The sequence below is a fragment of the Canis lupus genome, chromosome 18 (genome assembly GCF_003254725.2).
Source record: "Canis lupus dingo isolate Sandy chromosome 18, ASM325472v2, whole genome shotgun sequence".
NCBI classification, from domain to species: domain Eukaryota; kingdom Metazoa; phylum Chordata; class Mammalia; order Carnivora; family Canidae; genus Canis; species Canis lupus.
In genome coordinates this window covers 46,990,932-47,010,111 of record NC_064260.1, presented here as the reverse complement: position 1 = coordinate 47,010,111, position 19,180 = coordinate 46,990,932, and the positions used below count along the sequence as shown (strand labels likewise).

At 59.9% G+C, this 19,180-nt stretch overlaps 1 protein-coding gene across 4 annotated transcripts in view; it reads left to right on the top strand.

The window, feature by feature from the left end:
• OSBPL5 (oxysterol binding protein like 5) overlaps nt 1–19,180 on the top strand; it is a 75,657-nt gene that overhangs the window by 27,605 nt on the left and 28,872 nt on the right. Inside the window, exon 1 of one of the 4 annotated variants that reach the window (XM_049096407.1) lies at nt 11,225–11,375. The exons of 2 other annotated variants lie outside the window; for them this stretch is intronic. The gene's annotated coding sequence lies outside the window, so the exon portion shown is untranslated. Of the gene's footprint in view, nt 1–11,224; nt 11,376–11,683; nt 11,820–19,180 lie in introns of those variants that run through there. One more of the 4 variants, XM_049096408.1, reaches the window with a different exon arrangement.

The window sequence follows — 19,180 nt, the reverse complement described above, 5'->3', positions numbered from 1 at the left end:
CATGCGGTCAGGACCTGCCGGACTGAGAACCAGGACTTGGGCAGGGACTGGGGATGGGGGCAAAACAATGGGTCCGGCCTGGAGTTCTTTGTCTGGGGAATAAGCTGTCGGGCGCAAGGAATGTTGTAGGCCCGAGGTGTGAGGCGGCCTGGGAGAGCTTCAGGGATCCGTAGGGAAGGAATCCCTGCCCCCAGGATCCCAGATCCCAGAGATGCATCCAGGCCAAGAGGAGGGAGGACCTGTGGTCGAGGCCTTCCTGTGGCTTCCTGGGGTGAATGGCACCAAGAGGTCGCTTAAAGGGCCAGCTGATGCTGAGCAGGCGGGACGGGATGTGGGGGTGTGCCCATGGGATTTTCCCGCTCGCCCATGGGGCATACCTGGCAGAGGGTCCTTTAGGCACCTGCACACCAGATTCCCTGAGCACAGCGGCCCCAGGGGACCAGCGATCAGTGGAGCAGTGAAATGAAAGGCCAGATCTGCCTGATGGGATGGAGCCCACCCCACTTGTCAGGAAGGCCCCCAAGTCCAGAGCCCTAGGCCAGGAGTGGGACCCGTGGCACTCAGACCTGAAGTCCCGAAGCTCTGGGATGAGAACTATTGCCAGGGGCCCGTGCTGCCCGTCAGAGCCCAGGGAAGAGCCCTTCTGCTGTTACTTACGGTGTCAGTGGAATGTGGGTTTCTGTGCCTCAGCCGCTCCAGGAGACCTCTCCTTCACCTGGGAGCGGGGGTGGGTTTCACGTTCTTCCCATTTCTACTGTGGAGGTGGCGAGGCCTTCAGGAGACCCAGGGGTCTGCCGTGGGTTTGTGGGCTCCTTGCCCCAGCCCTGGGAGACAGGATGGGCTCTGCCCCCTGCCTCCCGCTTGGAACCTGAAGACCAGAGTGGCTGTCAGGGTGCGAGGCATCCTCCGACCTCTCTGCAATGGGCCCTTGAACAAAGCCCTCTCGGGGGGTCTCTGGGTTAGTGCTGGGTTAGCAGTGTAACCCTGTCCCAGGGAGCCCTGGATCCCTGTCCCCTCCTCCTCCCGACCCCACCAAGCTCTGCCCCAGGCTGAGCAGGGCAGTGAGGTGGCTCAACAGCCTGGATTTGGAGCCACAGAGATGCCTGAGCTAGGCCCCCAGCGCCCTGTAGGGACCTGGGGTATCAGGGTGGGGGTGAGGCTGGGCAGGGGCTGAAGGGTAGATAGTGTCAGGGACCATGGTGGGCTTGGAGGCCTGGCCGAGGAGGATATGGCTCAGGGATTCTCAACCCCAGCTGCTAGGGGCGGCAGTCTCTACCTCCCGAAACTTCCCTTGCCCGACTGTAAATGCGGGCCACAGCAGTCCCGTGAGAAATCAGGAGACGGCATCCTACATCCTCATTGGGTAAGCGTCAACCGCACATTGGTGGCTGTGGCCCAGCTCCTTGTGGGTTCGGAACCACACATCCATGTTGACCCAAGGCCAGTTGCACAGTAGGCCCGCGGGGGTGCTGGGGAGGGGAAGGGGTTCTGGGACTTTGCATTAAAGCCCCAAGCTGAGCTGTAAGTATAGTGAGATGGAAGGAGGTGAGTCCTGCCACCTGTATCTCTCTGCCTTTGCATATGCTGTTCCCTTGCCCAGAAAGCTCTTCCAATCCTGCAAGGGACCAGACATTTAGGGAAGGTCAGCCCTGGCCTGGCACCTTCTCTGTGGAGCCCATGGCCTTTGGGGTGATCTGGCAGGAATCCACCTCACCCCCTGTGCCCTTTCCCTTCTTCATATGTGTTGGCTCTCCTGCTCCTGGCCCAACTCCCTCCAATCTAAGTGCCCCGGCTCCCCCTTCCCACTTGCTCAGAAACTATTATTTGCTTTTTGCTGACCGGTCAGTGAGCTGCTACTTCTGTTTGTTTGGTTTGGGTGTTTTGTTTTACGCAGAGGCAGGCAGGTAGCTGGAGCTCACTAAGCCGGATACCCGGGTCGGGGAATGCTGCCCCTTGTAGAAGATGCCCCTGACTTCCCAGAGGGGCTCTATGGATGCCCAGCACCTGGTGGTTAGGACACGGGCTCAGCAGTCCACACACAGGGCAGGGACTCCTCTGACCGTCCAGACCTTGGTGTTCTCACCTGGGAAACGGGCGTCGTAGTGGCTAGGGCAATGTGGGAGGTGCAGAGCTGGCCCTCCACTTGCTTCAGGCGCTGCCAAGCCACTGGGCTCTTGGAACGGGGAGGCACCAACTCCTTATCATCAATGAAAACTTTGATTAATGGCTAATGATTGTGAAATGTTTAAATACAGGAACCTCACAAAGGAATACAGCCAGCCAATCCCCATGCTGCCAAGGTCGTGATGTCTGTCTCCATTTGCTTTAGGTTTAAGGACTGGACGGTCCAGCAGAGCACAGGGCCCTGGGCGCCCGCCTGAGCCCGCATGGTGCCATGCCTCCCGGAGGCTTTCCGAGCTGACATTCCCAGGGCTGTTTTTATGTTTTGACTATACACGGATGGATCTGCAAACAAATGCAGGCTCCTCTGGCCAATGTACCCTTCATGCCCTCTCGTTCCTCATCATTCCAGAGTGGCAGAGAACTCTCAAAAACACATGTACACAGCCTTTTGCAACTTCTCTTGAGCTGCATGGTCACAAGTGATTGGTCCAACGTGCTCACCTTCTCTGATTTGTGTAAGGGAGGCCCAGTTTCTTTCCATTCTCCTCTTGAGGGACGTTTGGCTTGTTTCCATTTTATCCCTGGAGTGTGTTTTGTGTTAGGGGCTCCTTGGTTACAGAGGCAAGAGCTGCTCCGAGGCATTGGCCTGAGGTGGGGTCTCGGGGTCTGAGGGTGCACACGTGAACAGCCCAGCTGGATGTGGCCAAGTGGCTTCTGGTGACACCCCAGCAGATGGGGGGGGTATCAGCCTCCCACCCAACCTCCCCAGAGCAGCTGGAACAAAGGACACATAGAAAGTGTTGAGTTCAAGTCACAAAGGAATCGTGCAGTGGGGGTCTTCCCAGGGCCCAGGCCCAGGAGGGGTAGGCAAGGGCCGCATCTCCTAGTAGGGCCAGGGTCCTGGGCTCCAGACATACTTTGTCAGCAAGTCCCCCAACGCTCCTTGCCCTGGGGTCCCACCCATCGCATCTGTCCCCACGGGAACCCCACAGGCTCTCCCATGGTCTCCTCTGGCCTCAGCACAGGGCTGCAGGCTGATGGCTTCTCCAGAGGGGCACATGCTACAAAGATGTTTGCCAGGGTCCCCCAAGGGGAGGGTCTCAGTGACCAATGCGGCCCGTTCATTAAAAACAACAGATATATGTCACATGATGACTCTGTTGAGGAATTGAAATGTACTAAGAGAGTAGCACTTAAACATTCTCACCTCCACAAAAAAGATAAAGATGCAAGGTGACAGATGTATTAACTCGATGGGGGGGGGGCATCCTTTTACCACGTGCATGGCTGTGGACTCATCACGACGTGCACTTTAAATATCTCATAATTTTATTTGCCAGTCGTACCTCGATAAAGCTGGGAACAAAAGTAGCCCAAACCAGAGGCGACCAGGGTCCGGAGAGACAGGGTCCGGCTGAGTTCTGCTCCAGGCCGGTTAGAGTCCAGAGATGCCCAGATGGAAACACGTGGCCAGGCGGTGAGGGGCAGGTGGAGACCTCCGCCCCACACTCAGGAGGAGGAGGGGGTGCTCAGCTGTCTGTGGCCCATGCCATCAAAGCAGCCTGAGCACGGGTGGGAAGAGCGGGCGGTGCCGGGAGGACCTGGGTGGGGCTGCCCACGGAAGCTGTAAATGGGGCCTCTAAGCCCTGCCCAGAACTCCAAGTGCAGCAAAAAAAAAAAAAAAAGGGAGGAAGACTTCTTCCAGGCCAAGTGGACATGTGTCCATCACCCTTGGTGAGGCCAGGTGGGTCCCCCGGCCGCGACCCCCACTCGGGACCTCTGCTGGCCCCCGCTGCGGGGCCCTGCCAGCTTGTACTCCCGCCGTCTGCCAGAGGGCAGCCCGGGCCGCCCGTCGGGCTTTATGCTGCGATTTAACAAACGGCAGGAGGAAGACATACAGGCAAATGACTGTCCTCCCAACCTGATCATTATTTTGAACTGTGTCTGCTTTTCAGTTTATTTTTAAATCTTGAAAGCGCAAGGAACATGCTGTTTATCTCCGGTGCGCCTGTTCTCCCCGACGTGGCCATCCATCACTTCCTGGGCTGAGCCTGGACAGTCGCGCCCCGGGCTGCCTGCAAGAGCGGGAGTGACCCCACTAAGTGTGTGGCCCCCGGGGACCCACCCCTTCAGGCCAGAGGGGAGGCTTACCCCGCAGACCCTTGAACACACTCAGAGGAAGTCTTTCCAAAATGAGTTATGTCCACATGATGCCTTGCAACCTTAAGGTGTAAGTGAGAAATAATTTAACCCTTTCGCAGTGACACATTTTTAAAAGATTTTATCCATTTATTTATTTGAGAGATAAAGAGACAGCAAGAGCATGTGCGGGGCGAGAGGGGCAGAGGGAGGGAGAGAAGCAGATCCCTGCTGAGGAAGGAGTCCCAAGTGGGACTTGGTCCCAGGACCTCCGGTGACATTTCTTTTTGGATCATGACAACAATTAATTTTACTAGTGATTAACATTTTTCGAAGGGTTTGAAATGAACTGTCGCCTTTAACACTTTGAACAGCCCTATGCAGGGAGCCCTACTAGTGTCCCCATTTGATAGACGGGCACACCAGCTCTTGGAGAGGCGAGGAAACCTGCCCGAGACCACCCGCTCTGTGTGCAATGCGGCTGGGATGGGAATCCCCTCCTCACATGGCCTCCCTTCTGACAACTTGGCCGTGGTGGCTGTCTGTCCCTCAAGTCAGTGGCCTCAGACTCCTTTTCTTATGTTTCTTGTTGGAGGGTTGTCAGTTATTTTATTTTATTTTCTTCTTAAAAAGCTTGTTTCAGGAGCCCCTGGGTGTCTCAGTGGGTGAAGTGTCTGCCTTCAGCTCAGGTCAGGATCCCAGGTCCTGGGATCGAGTCCTGCATGGGGCTCCCTGCTCAGCGGGGATCTGCTTCTCCCTCTCCCTCTGCCCCTCCTCCCCTTGTGCTCTTGCTATCTCTCTCTGATCTTTCAAATAAATAAATAAATCTTTAAAAAAAAGCTTGTTTCTGCTTCTAGCCCACTCCTGTGGAAGCAACCAGATAAATAAGATTGTTAGAAACGTGTACAAAGCAAGAATGAGTGGGTGCTGTAAGAGGACCTGAGGTTTGTCCATGAGTCGTGAACAAGACTCTGAATGGAGATGTTGACTTGGTTGCTCAAAGGCGTTGTTGTCTGTGTGCTCTCCCTTCCAGCCCAGGGTCTAGTGGGGACCCTCAAGGTTTTTTTTTTGTTTTTTTTTTTAAGATTTTTTTTAATTTTTATTTATTTATGATAGTCAGAGAGAGAGAGAGAGAGAGGCAGAGACATAGGCAGAGGGAGAAGCAGGCTCCATGCACCTGGAGCCCGACGTGGGATTCGATCCAGGGTCTCCAGGATCGCGCCCTGGGCCAAAGGCAGGCGCTAAACCGCTGCGCCACCCAGGGATCCCGGGACCCTCAAGGTTATTAGCAGCAGCCAGGGGGTGTCCGTGCCCACTTGTGCTCAGACTTTTGGGGCGGTGCACAGGTGTCTGCTCTGTTCAAGCTCAAGAGACGCCCAGGGTTCCGGCAGTCCAGGCCTTGCCCAGCCAGCCAGCCAGCCAGCCTGTGAGCGCCAGAGCCCCCGGCCTGTCCAGAAGCTTCATGGTCAGATGCCAGTGGCCTCACATAAATTGTGAGCCAGGGAGCAGACTACAGAACAGAGGCATAGGAGGCAAAAGTTTCCAAGCAGGCAGGACTCAAGCTTGGATCCTTAGAGGTGCAGCTTGAGTGGGGGGTCTGATGGGCTCTGGAAGGCCGGCCCCCAATGGCCTCGGGTGGCAGGACAGCTCAGGTTCTGACCCCAGGGGACAGGGATTGTGCATGTCTAGAAAAGCTCATGGAGCTGAACGTCTGTGTGGTTTTTCTGTATTTACATTTTATTTTATGGCAAAAGAGGCTGCTGTGGCTGAGACCCCGGGAATCGAGGGCTGGGCCTGCTTGGGCGAAGGGAGCACAGGCCTCTGGCCTGGCTGGGGATACCCCCTCCCCACCCTTGACTCTGAGTGGCTTCTGGCATTTTCGGGACAGCTTCCGGTGGTTTTCTGTGGCTTCACTTGTCCGCCGCCGCCTCTGCTGTTGGAAGCATGGCTCTGTAAATCCGCTCACTTATTTTTACATAAGCAAATTGGTATCTAAAAAGAACCTTTCCGTTGTTGCTGCAAACTAGAGAATCATCGTCACTTGTGCTAAATAGCAGGGGACCGTGCGAAGCCCCGCGGCTGGGTGCTGGATGTCTGCAGCCGCCCGGCACCCCAGTCCCCCTGCCTCCCTGACACGGTGGCAGGCAGGTGGCCCGCAGGACGAGGACTCTCCTCCCTTGTCAGTCCGGGGGCTCGAGAGAGAGTTTAAAGAGAGGAACGCTGTCCCCGAGACCAGCGAGGATCAGTGCCTCCATGGTCACCCAGCGTTGTCTGGTGTCTGCCCATTCAGGGCATGGAGATGACGTGCACTTTTGGAATCTGGCTCTGGAGGCAGAGGAGGCCCTCGGTGGCCAATTCCAGGGGCTTCCAGGAGCCAGTGGAGTGGGAAGGCCGGGCTGTCGCACGGACAGCAGGAGGTGACCCTGGCCACCGGGGCCGCAGTGTTGCTGCGTTGCCTGGAGACCCCTTCCCGGGGGACAGGCTGGCATCTGCAGCGTCATGGGTCAGTTCTTAACCGAGCCTATGCTGGGAATGGTGTGCTCAGCTGCACGGGGCCAGGAGGGCGTGCGAAGCTCTCACGGGGGATAGGGCACGGGGCTGATTTGGACGGGCCCCAATGGGGAGCAGGGGGGGGTGCTCATGTTCGGGCAGAGCCGTCCAGTCCCACCTGGTCTCCTGCCTGCCATGTGCAAAGGTCACTTTCTTCCAGTCTGGGTGGTGTCCAGAGCAGGGGGCCCTCAGCCTCATCCTTGGGGCAGAAGAAGGAAGCATTCACTCACCTTTGGTTCAGGCCATTCTTGCTTACGGCTTTGATCTTGAACTTAGAGGGTGTCCTGTAGGGTGGTGGTGGTGGGGTGCTGTACAAAGGACCACACACTGGAGCGGGACGGGGGTGGGGGTAGGGGTGGGGCGGGGAGGGAGCTTGAAACCACAGAAACTTACTCTCCTGGTTCTGCAGCCCAAAGTCCCAAATCCAGGTGTGGGCGGGGCCCTCTCCTGGAGGCTCTGAGGAGTGTCCTTCCTGCCTCGTCCAGCTTCTGGGGCTCCAGGTGTCCCTGGGCTGGTGGCTGCATCACTCCAGCCTCTCCACTATCTTCACGGGGCCCCTCCTGTGTCTCTCAGTGTCCTGTCCTCATACAGGAACACAATCGTTGGACCAGGCCCACTCTCCCCTGCTGTGGCCTCATCTTCACTTGGTCACATCTGCAGAGACCCAAAGATGGCCACATTCACGGGTCTGGGGTGTGGATGTGGACCTGTCTTTAAGGGAGGACACCCTTCAACCCACTGCACCCAGGAGAGGGTGGCCACCGCGGGCGGCACCAGGAGCTCACGGTGACCCAGAGAAGGGAGAATTAAGAGCTGGGCTCATCTGACCAGGATGGTGGGGAGGAGAGGGAAGGTTCAGGAAGCACGGAGGTGACACCACAGGTACGTCTTCCCAGGGATCCTGGATGTGGGCAGGGGGACTGCCCTGTTTTATATGCAAGATTGTTGAGGCCTCTGGAGAGGCAAGGAGTCACACAGGTGCCCAGAGCTGAACTGGGAATGAACATGGGGTGTGACTGCTTGGGGTACATCCTCCAGGAGGGAGAGGGTAAGCCCTGCTTCCCCTCACCTGCACATCCAGGGAACGTCCACAGCACTTGCACCTCCTGGGCACAAGCCACCGGCCCCGGCATCCAAGGTGCAGGAGACCGGCACCTCTGAGACCCAGCTCCTCTTGGCCCACGGCTCCCTGTCTCCTGCTGCAGTGGCCAGGTCTGGGTGCCTTGGGCACTCCCCCCATCGGGTGGCCTCACTGGGAGGCTCTCTGCTGACCCCAGGCCTGGAGGGGAGAACCTAAGGACAGGGCTGGTGTGGTGGATCACTCCTGATTTGCTGACCAAGGAGCAGACTGGTCTGTGCCCCAAGCTGCGGGGAACCTGGCCAGGGCAGAGGCTGCCCATTGACATGTCAGGTCAGGGAGAGGTGGGATGATCAGAGAGGGAGGAAGGGAGAGGAGGCTGCTGTGTGCTGGGGCAGGGGCCTTGGGGGCGACCGTGTCTTTGGGCTGGGGCCTCTGGAAGGGGCTAAGCTGAAGGCCTGGGGGGCCCTGCGGGGGGCTGCCCTGCCGGGCCGGGTTCCCGACCACTGGGAGTCCACGCTCTGAGGGGCTGCAGGCCTGCGAGGACTCTCGGCAGTGGCCGCAGCCTCCTCTTCCCCTCGTGGCCCCGCTGGCTCTGGATCTTGGTCGCCTTCCCTGTCTCGGGAGGGTTGGGGGCCTCCACCCGTCTGGCTGTCACCTTTTCCACATCCTTGGAGGTGCCCGGCACCTTTTTAGTCTTTTAAACTCTGAGCCTCACTTGGGAGGATGGGACTCAAATGTGCCCATTTCTTCTCTTGCTTTGAGGCTTTTAGGAAACTCTCCCTTTATGCCTTCAAGAGAAAGCTTTCGGCCTCTCCTTTTTTACTGTATGGCACGGAAAATGTGAGACCCACAGAAGCAGAGGGGACAGTGGAGCGGAGCACCCCGCTGTCGCTGACGCCAACCCCAAAGGCGGCTGCGTCTCATCCACCTGAGTGTGGTTTAAAATAGCCTCTGTGCTCTCCTGTTCTCCCCTTGCCTTGCTGTCCTTGTGCCACCTGCCTCTGTAACCATGGGCAGGGAGGCATCTGGAGGAGCAGAGCCTTGTGTTCCGGGAGGTGTGGGAGGCACGGGGCCCCGGGGCCCCTCCAGGTCCACACCACGTTCCCAGGACAGTGCCCCCTTCCCGGGACAGCGCCCCTGGTCATCCACACCTGGGGCCCCACAGGCCCGCACTGCGCAGCACAAAGCGGTGGAGAAGGTTCTAGAGGTCACACCCCAGAGACCCTCAGGGCCTTGAGGAGCTCCCGGTGGTTTTGAGCCCACCCTCCCTGGAGATGCCCGAGAGAGACTCTGGGTGCTGTTTCCTCCCTCTTGGAGCGGTGGGCTTCTGGGGCGAGAGTCCCCAGCATCTGCCTCCTCTGGTGCCTCCCCTGCTCCTGGTGTACCCCTAGTCTGTTCCTCGCCACTTCGGCTGCCCAGGGGTCTGCTCTGAAGATGAGCGGGATCAGCTGTTCAGTCAGCCCGGTGCGCATACAAAGCACCTAATATATACACATCCCGCTGGGTGGGCAGCCTTCATTAGCACCTTCCTTGCCCAATGCTGGCTGGACACGGGGCACCGGCGGGCGACCGTCCCCTGCGTCCCCCGCAGGAAGCAGCGCCTCCACGTCTCCTTACTTATTTTCAGCCTGGTGCTGGCGCTGCTGGGGGCGGGCTCCTCCTGTGAAGCCACACACACTCACTGAGGGGCCCCGATGGAGAAGGCTTGCCACGCACGCTGGTTACACACAGACGGATGCCGATCGTCCCACTGTCGCAGCCCTGCCTCGCACCGTGCCACCACCACCCCCCACACCCGTTACACACGCAGATCCCGTTACCCTTGTGTGGCCACGTTCCGTGTCCACGGCATGACGTTCCTCACTGGCCAGCTCCCACCTGTGCTGGCATTTTCCCTCCTGTAAATAACTCCATAGAGCACCTCCTTCTCGCAGATATCGAGGAGATGGGATTTTATTCCCAGTAATAAATCTCTGGAAGTCGGATCGACGGCTTAGAGGATTCGAGGGCTTGATGTTTTGACTCATGTTTACAAACTGCCCTTCCGCAGTCCCTGCGTCCATCACCTCCATCACCCACTGTTCACGGGGCCTGCTTCTGAGCAGGGTGACCCGGGGCATGACCTGCAGGGTACGGGGGTGGGGTGGGGGTCCCTGATCTGTCACTGTGGTCCGACCTCGGCCTGTTTCGAGCCCCTCCTCCTGCCCCGGGCATCTCGAGGTCAAGGGCAGCCCACAGCAAGCCCTTTGGGGGCACACAGTGTAAGGCAGATCCAACCCGAGGGCTGCAGCCAAGCACCTTTCTCCAGCCTCTGCCAGGCTCAGCCGGGCCCTCGGGACCCCCGCCCAGTCCCAGTGTCCAGGCAGGCTGCCCCAGGCTCAGCGGTTAGGACAACACCCGCCCCTGGTGGCCTCGGGCCTGGGCGAGGCATGCAGCCGGTCACTGGTGCTGTTGTTGGGAAAGCCGCCTCTGCTGGGATCCCAGTCTCTTCCCACTTGGGAGCTGGGAGGGAGAAGTGACCTCACCAGGTGCAGGTGCCGGGATTGGCCTTGGGGAGAACGGAAGCCTGGGGGTAGGGTGAGGTGAGCGAGCAGATCCCCAGGAGCAGTGCTGGCCTCCGCCCGCCTCGCCCAGCCATGCACGCCTGTCCCCACTCCGTCCCCACTCCGAGGAGGTGTGGCCTGTGTGTTTATCGCTGGGGACCAGGGGCCGGGGCAGCTGTAGCACCAAAGCCCCCCTGCTCTCCCCTGAGCCACATCTAAAATCCCAGCCCCTCTACTCTGGGCGTGGCAGGAAGGAGTGTGGGAGGCACAGGAGTGATCAGAGGTGCTGCCCCCCCTCCACAGTGACGGGGGCTCCACGCAGTATATCCCAAGCCCTGCAAGGTCCCCCGGGCTCAGCCCACCTCCTGAAAAGAAACCTGCCCGTTCCCAGGAGCCCAGGGGACACAGCCTACCACCAGCGGCCACCAACAGCTTAACAGCCCTGCGGAAAACCCACACCCGGCCCCGGGGGCCCGCCTCCCTGCCTGAGGGGGCCTCCTGGCCTCCTCTCAGGCCCCAGGCTCCTTGCATTTTCTCTTTCTCTCTCACCCCTTTGCTCAGGGGCTCCCCTTAGGGGATTGGCTCGCAAGACCCCCCCTTCCCGCCTTCCCACAGAGAGCCCCCTGGCTCCCCTCCCTCCGTGTGCTCCAGAGGACTGTCCAGAGAGAAGTGAGATAGGTGGCTCTCTGGGCTCCTGGGGCCGAGGTGCTGTGGCCGGTGTGGCCCGGGCGGGGCAGCGGGCGGGCCTCTCTTGGGGAGGCCCTGGATCACAGGCACAGCTGCACCTGTGACTATTTGGAGCGAGATTTCTAGCTGGTCCCGGATAGCTCTCGGCCCACCCGGACCCTCCAGGTGTGTCGGGAGTTGGCAGGACCTTCCTCCTGTAACCTGTTCCAGGTCACAGACCCGTCCCCTCCCCAGCCCTGGTGTTCTCATCGGTAAGATACGCATGTTGCTCTAAATGGCACTTGGTTCTTGCTGGTTTGGGCAGGGTCTAAGGGCTCGAGTGCGGGGTACCTCCTCCAGAACTTGCTTCCTGTTGGCACAGACCCCTGGGATGCACAGGCCCCGAAGGACTCGGTGGTTCCCAGCCTCGGGGTCCCGCGCTGGTCCTGGGCGGACCCAGGTCTGATCCTCTGTGGTGGCCGGGCTGGGCACACAGGGAGTGGCGCTGGCTCGCTGGGTGGTTCAGTGGGGTGGGGGGGTGAGAGCGGGTGAGGGCCGAGTCGGGCTGCTGCCAAATCCAGGGGAGGCCGTGGGCAGCGGGGAGGCGCCGGTGCAGGAGCAGGAGCCGACACCTTCCAGTGTCTGCTGGGGCTGCATGCTGGAGGGGCGGGGGCAGGAGGTTCTGAGGCTTCATCCAGGGCCTGGAGCCCCAGGAGGTTAGTCAAGGAGGGTCACGAGGGTGAGGGGGTAAACGGCAGCTCTGCTGAGGGTGATCAGGGGCAGCGAGGGGCCTGCGCAGGGTGAGGGGGAGCAGAGGTGATGAGGGCCAGGGGGCGGTTCCTACAAGCAAAGGTGAGCACTGTGTACCTGCAAGCCCCTGTCACCCCCACCCCAAAGGTCTCCATTGGACTGGGGGACCCTGCAATAAGTTGAATGGTGACCCCCCAAAAACATTGGTCGTAGTCCTAACCCCAGAACCCATGAATGGAACCTTACTTGGAATTTGGAACTTACAGATGGACCCAAATGAAGGGAGTTGGTAGGAGGTCATCCTGGATTGTCTGGTGGACCCGGATCCAGTGACTTTTAAGGGATGGGGAAGGGAGTTTAAAACAGACACTGGGAGGGGCCTTGTGACCTCGGGGAGAGAGAGGTGGGCAGAGCCCAGGGACGCTTGGGCCCCCAGGTGCTGGAAGAGGCAGGAAGGACCCTCCCCTGGGGCCTCCAGAGACAGTGGGGTCCTGCCCACACCTGGGTGTTGGACTTCTGGCCTCCAGAGCCGGGAGAGAACAAATTTCTGCAGCCAAGTGCCCAGCACGTGGTTGGTTGTCACGGCAGCCCCAGGACACCCATGCTCCCCCGCTTTGGGGAAACGTGTTAGTTCTCTTCAAAAAGCATCAAGACCCAGTGAAGCCCCCACCGGCCACCTCTGCTGTTGGTGGCTGACATGGGACCCGGGACTTGGTGCTTGCTGCGTGGCTTCTCACCCGGAGGAGAGGAGGGAACCCAGCCCTGCCGGGTAGTGCCCACCATACCCACCAGCCTTCTACCTCGTCTCCACTGGCCACTGTTGGCTCTGGAGGATGACAAATGTCCTGCCCCTGTTAGACAGGAGAGCCTGGAGGGGGCCGTGTGGTCACCCCAGTGAGGAGCCCTCCCACACACTGATGATTCAGAGGTCTGACCCCATGTGGGGCCGGGGACCATGGGGAAGCGCCCCCCCCCCCCCCCCGCCCAGCGAGCACTATCCTGGGGACTGGGAGTTGCAGCTTTTCCAGAACCAAGGAGGTTCCCAGGGCAGGACCCCAGCTGGCAGGCGGGGTTCCCTGGGGCATCCCCGAAAGCGGGTGCAGATGAAGGGACTGCGCGGGCTGTGAGGACCCGACCTGGTGGGCAGAAGGACATGTTGTGACCCAGGGCCAGCCCCCTGTCACTCTCAGTGTCGTTTTTAGCTGTCACCTGCTGCTCATGAGGTGCCTGGTGGTGCTTCATGCCTTGGAACTTGTCATCTCATAGTGTGACCAGTGTGTCCGGGAACAGACCGAAATGTAGGGCTCAGAACGTTGGGGTAAACCTTGCCTTCTCGTTTCCCCCGAGGGTGATTTCCCAGCCCTGACAGCTCTGGGAGGCTCAGCCTTGGGGACCCGGCTCACCGGGGGTCTCTGGACCCCTCTGCTTGTCTCAGTGACTCCACTGGATAGCTCAGCTCACGGGTGGCAGGATTTGGGGCTGGGTGGGTGCTGCTTCAGGGTCTGTGAAATGGGCTTGGGCAGGCCAACCACGCTCCTAGAGCGAGGGCCTCAGGTCCTAGGTCAGTGCCACGCAGCTTGAGGTTAGCCAGACTCTGGCAGGCAAGATACTCAATGGAAGTGGGATAAGTCATGAAAATTTGGCTTTTTATTTTTTTTATTTTTTTAAAGATTTTATTTACTCATGAGAGACACAGAGAGAGGCAAAGACACAGGCAGGGGGAGAAGCAGGCTCCCTGCAGGGAGCCCGGTGGATGACTCGATCCCAGGACCCTGGGGTCACTCCCTGAACTGAAGGCAGATGCTCAACCACTGAGCCACCCAGGTGCCCCGAAAATTCAGCTTTTTTAAAAAGTGGCGCCTCTCGCCTAAAGCTGCCACTGCGGGCATTCCCGCACACCGCCCTCCAGACGAGCCTGTTGAGTGGTGGCGTTTAATGACTTTCTCCCTTCCATGGATGAGTACTGGTCTCTGTGTGGACGGGCTGAGGCTTGTTTATCCATCCGTTGGCTGGCAGGGGTCTGTGCCATGGCCACAAACATGTATGTTTACGTTGCCGTGGGGACATGCCTTGGTTTCTCTTTTGGCCTCTTTGAGGATCCTTGGCATGAACCCCATGTTTCATGGGTCAGGCCAATGTCACATGACACTTCTCAGCAGGAGGCTGGGGGCCCTCATGTGGGGTTTGCTCAGGGCTGGGACAGTGGGCTCAAGGGTCCAGGAGGCAAAGGGGGCTGGTGGGTGGGCCTGGGGGCTGCAGGCTTGGCTACCACATCCTTAAGATGTCAGGTGGCCTCCCTGGATTGTCCCCTCTCATGGCCGGATGGGAAGAGGGTGCTTGGCTCTGTGCCAGCCTGGTCCCGCCTGACTGGCAGGGCCACTTTCTCTGCCAGACACATGACTTCTGACAAAACCAGTTTCCCCATAAGCCACCAGGGAGGGGCAGGTGGAATCCGGGACTCTGGGCTGCCCACAGCCTGACTCGGGGTCACCAGGAACTGCCGTGGTTGGTCATCACAGGAGGGCCTAGAAAGTGAGCACCCACCCCCACACACACACCCCAGCAGCTGCCTGCCCCGCCAGTCAGCAGGGGAATAAGGCCTCATGCTGGAGGCTGAAGGGAGGGCAGCCTGCAGCCATGGGAGACCCCGTGGGAGACTCCCCACCAGCTTCACCTGGGAGAAGTGTGCACGGCCAGTCCCCCGCTGAGCAAAGCCTGCAGGGTCGGGCTGCACTAGGGTGAGGGCAGCACAGCGCATAGTAGATGCTTGATGCCTTGGGCCGTGGGAGTGGGCCACAGCCGCCCCCACTGTGTGCAGGACCTGGAAATGGGGGTGAGAGGGACAGTGTGTCTGCTCAGGAGGCTCCTGGGCTCCCCTCCAGGGCCGGGAAGCCTGGGGATACAGCAAGGAGTCTGCAGGCTGCAGCTCAGCATCTGTCCTGACTCTCAGAACGGTCCCAGCAAATGTGGGGAGATGTGGGGGTCCAGTATCACCTGCCCCAGGCCGAGCCTGGTATTGGGGACCTCCACCCCCCACGTGGCTCTAGGCAAGTCAGCTCGCTCTCGGAGCCTCAGTTACTGCATCTGTGAAATGGAGAGAAGACAGGAAAAGGAAGCATTTGAATGCTTGGGTTCTTTTTCACTTTCAAGACTGGATCCTCCTGTCCCTGGACAGAGTGGGAGGCAGAAGGGAATCGTGCCTACTGCCCACCTGCTGACTCATTCAGCATCCGGGGCCAGTGAGGACGCAGTGCAGGGGTAGTGTGCGCGTGTTGGTGGAGCTTCTGCTGTGTGAGAATGGAGACCCGTCGGTGAGGAGGGAGTTTCCAGTGTATACAAGGATTCATCTCTGAATTCACAGAAGGCAGGTCCCTTCCATGCCCCTCAAGTGGTGACAGAACCCCCAACACCACATGAAACCTGTTTCCGTCTCAATGCTGAGCAAGCATGAGCTTGAAACCTTTTGGAAACCCCGCTCTGAGGGAGGGAGCAAGGGGCCAGGGGGCTAGGCTCTGAGCTAGGGCAGAAGGGAGTCTGGGGTTCATGCCCTGCTCCAGTGCAGTGTCTCCTGGAGGAAACCGGTGCCAGCCACTTGCAAATGAGCAGGAAGCAGCGGGTGTCTGCACAACCGCATGTGGGTGGAGACAAGGTTCGCCACTGGCGGGAGCGGCCACAGTTCTGGGTCGTGGTCTCATGTGAAATAGGCCTCAGTGGCTCCTGCTGGCGGATCCAGAGGCTGAAGAGGAAGGCAGGGGTGCTGCTCCCTAAGTGAGCAGGCTTGGCACACCAACCAGTATTACGCCCCTCAGAGTCCGAGTGCGGGTCCCTCGTGGTTCCTTGTCCCCCTCCGACACTGAGGAGCAGAGGGGACAGCTCGGGGCCAGTGTCTGCAGCCGTCCAGGGCAGGGAAGTGCTCCCGCCAGATCTGGAGCCTTGTTCCCCGCAGAGCAGAGATCGGGGGGCTTGGTTAGAAAGGAGGCTCATGCCAACCCAGGGACCTGCATGGCCAGGGAGTGGTTGTGTGGTCCGGAGCCAGGTGGGCATTCCGGAGGAAGCACTGGGATCCTACGCTGAACGGGTGGCTGTTGGACGTGCGTCTTCTTTATGACGCGTTTTCAGATATTCTTGGCCTAAGTTCAGTTACGTTCCCCCAGACGAGAGATCACAGGAGTGGGCAGCAGGGCAGGGTCTGCGGGAACCTCTCATGGACTGTGCCGGGTCACGAGCAGACTAGCGGAGGCGGCTGAGGGGTCCCTGCATGCACGTCTGGCCTCCGCAGCCTGTGGGGCACGGCTTGCAGCACCCGGCCACCCACCCTCAGACTCGTCTCCCCAGAGTGGTGGCTTCCCAGGGGATGGCTCCCTGCAAAGGGAGGATACACTGGTTTCTGCGGGCCCTGGCACCAAGCCCTCTCGGGACCTGGGGCACCCCCTGCACCCTGCAAACACCAGGCACACTTCCTTAGGGCTTAGTATTACCAACAGCAGTGGTTCCCATTTGTGGGCACGCTCAGCACTATGCCAACCCCTCCCGAGCCTTATCTCAGGCGGCCTCCACGGTAAGCCTGCGAATTGGTGCTGTTCTCAGCCCTCACAGGTGAGGACACCAAGGCAGAGAAGGTGAGTGGCTGGTCCCCCCAGCTGGTGCAGCCTCCCACCTGCTGCATTAGAGTTCTCACTGTGGGGATCCTGTTGGGGATTATGGCGAGAGAGCACCGTCACATCGGGGCATCGGGCGGGGTTCTCCTGTCTGTGTGTCTGTGTCTGTGTGTCCGTGTCTGTGCATATAGGCTGGTATGAGCCCAGAGGATGGGGAGCCGGGAGCCTCCAGCAGCCCCCCAGTTTCTGGCTTGATGTCGTGCAGCCGCTGGGTGGGAGGACCCTGCCCACCCCCAGGGGTCCAGGCTGTCCCTCTTTCTGAGGGCCCCAGGACCAGGCTGGGCTGGCGGACATGGTGTGGGAATGATGCTCCAGTTTCATCCCAGAACCAGCCCAGGCAGGATTTATGTTGTGGGAAAACTGGACGTCCGATTTCCACTGATCCCACATGCCAGCAGCACAGGACCAGGGGCTCCTTCAAGAATGGTGGTGCATCTCCCCTGCTCGTGCCAGGGCGCCTCCCACCCAGTGCTGAGCAGCTTGGGGCTGGGCAGGCTGGCATTTAAGACAGCCCACGACAGCCTGCACCTTGCCTTGGAGAGAGGGCACAGAGTGGTCCGGGCATCCCCACGGGCCACCCCATCCTGAGACGCCCAGAGTGGAACCCAGCTGTCTGAGCGGGTAGGGCGCCCTGGGGCCATCCCCTCAGTCCTCCTAAGGGCTCACCCTGCTGATGAAATCCCACACCGTGGGGGCTGTTGAGGGGGCCTGGGCGGGAGTCCCTCTGCACCGGGAGATCCTTGGCAGGGCTGCCACCAGGTGGACCCCTGCCCGTGCCACTCCCAACTGCTCAGCCCAGGGCTAATGCTCCCTCCCAGAGCCCCAGCAGGGTCTGGTCCCGGCCTCAGTTTTCTCTCCACTCCCCGCACCCCAGCCCCCTGTCCTTGGTTCCCTCTGCTTGCTGGCTCCTCCAGGGGGGCCCCACACACTTACCTACCTACTGACCCCAGAGTCACAGAGGGTCCCATGAGGGTGGCATGGGGTGAGGCTTGCCCAAGCACCAGGGCTCCCCAGGGGCCAGCAGTGCCCCCCTCCCCCAACCATGGGGGCCCCTGCCTCCTGTAGCCTCGGGGTCCCAGCCTTGGGGGGAGGGCAGTGAGGCACACGTGGCTCGAGCCACTTTGTCCAGCTTTCCTGTCGGAGCTGCCAGCCCACGCTCAAGGCTCAGCCCCATAATGGGGGGGAGATGAGCAGCCAAGGGTTACAGATGGCGGTGCGCTCAGCTCTGGCCACCTGCCCCCCGTGGCAGCCGCCTGACTGCTTGCCTGTCCCTCCCGCTACCAGGGCAGCAGCGGCCTGTGGGGCCGCCTCCCCGGGAATGGCACGCCAGGTGTGGTGAGGACTTGTACATAGAGGCCAAGCCCCCCAACAGGGACGGGGAGCATCTCTCCTAGAAGGGGGCATGAGATCCCCCTGGGGCTCAAAGCCATTTCCTTGCTTCAGATGTGGACCCTGAGAGTAGGCCAGGGAGCCCCGCAGGCTCGGGTCTCCTAGCTGGGAGCCAGGATGCCCCCTCTTCTGGTTACCCTCCCCACCACAGCCCTGCCCCAGGGAACATCACCACCAGGCTGCTGTCTGAATCTGAAAACCAGTCCCCATTCAGCTGGGACAGTGGGCAGGGTCTGGGGAGACATGGTGGGGTCAGGTCTGCTGGGGACAACGTGGAGTCCTGCCACGGGACCAGGACTCCCTAGAACTGGGTGGGAACACTGTGCACCAGGGAGTGCCAGTGGGTGGTGCCCGGACCAGCGGACCATGGCACTCAGCCTGCCATAGGCCAGGTGTGGGTCAGGAGGCTAGGTGGGCGGGTGCCAGGGCCTGGCCCTGTCCCACAGCCACATGACTGGGCTGAGTCAGCCTGAGCACACCCAAGCCTGCAAGCCACTTTCTGCCCCCTCCCCACGGCTCAGCCACACTCCCTGGCCATGTCTAGGGGTGTTTCTCCGAGGGAAGCCCTGCTTCTGCCTCCCCCACCCCACCCCTCCCAGCCTGGTCCCCTTCTCTCCTTTCTGGCCCTGGCCTCAGCCCTCCAAAGTGCAGAAAGGACTCAGGGCTTGAAGCTTGAGCACCAGAAAGGGCCCAGGAGTGCTAGTCGCTTCCCCTCTGGCGGCCTTGGTTTCTGCATCTTAAAAACAGGATGATGAGGGACCCCTGGGTCGCTCAGTGGTTGAGCCTCTGCCTTCAGCTCAGGGCGTAATCCCGGGGTCCTGGGATCGAGTCCTGCCTCGAGCTCCCTGCAGGGAGCCTGCTTCTCCCTCTGCCTGTGTCTCTGCCTCTCTGTGTCTCTCATGAATAAATAAATAAAATCTTAAAACGAAATAAAATTAAAATTAGATCTTTAAAATAAATTAAAATGAATAAAGTAAAATAAAACAGGATGATAAGGTCGTCTCTCCCTACCTCTCTGGAGCCATAAGCATCACACCCAGTGGGTTAACACAGATAAAGGGGTTCAGGGGTGCACAGCACATGGACTGGAAACACCCCAGTTCCAAAGCCTCTTAGGGCCCGAACACCAGTCCAGATGCACCGGGGATGGGCATGGGTGACCCCAAGGGACCAGCTCCCACACACCAAGATGCATGCCCGGGTGCTCTGGAGAGGTTCCCACAAGGGCTACTCACGTCACCCAGTTTGAGCCCAAGTGGTCGGTGCAGCCAGGGGGCGGC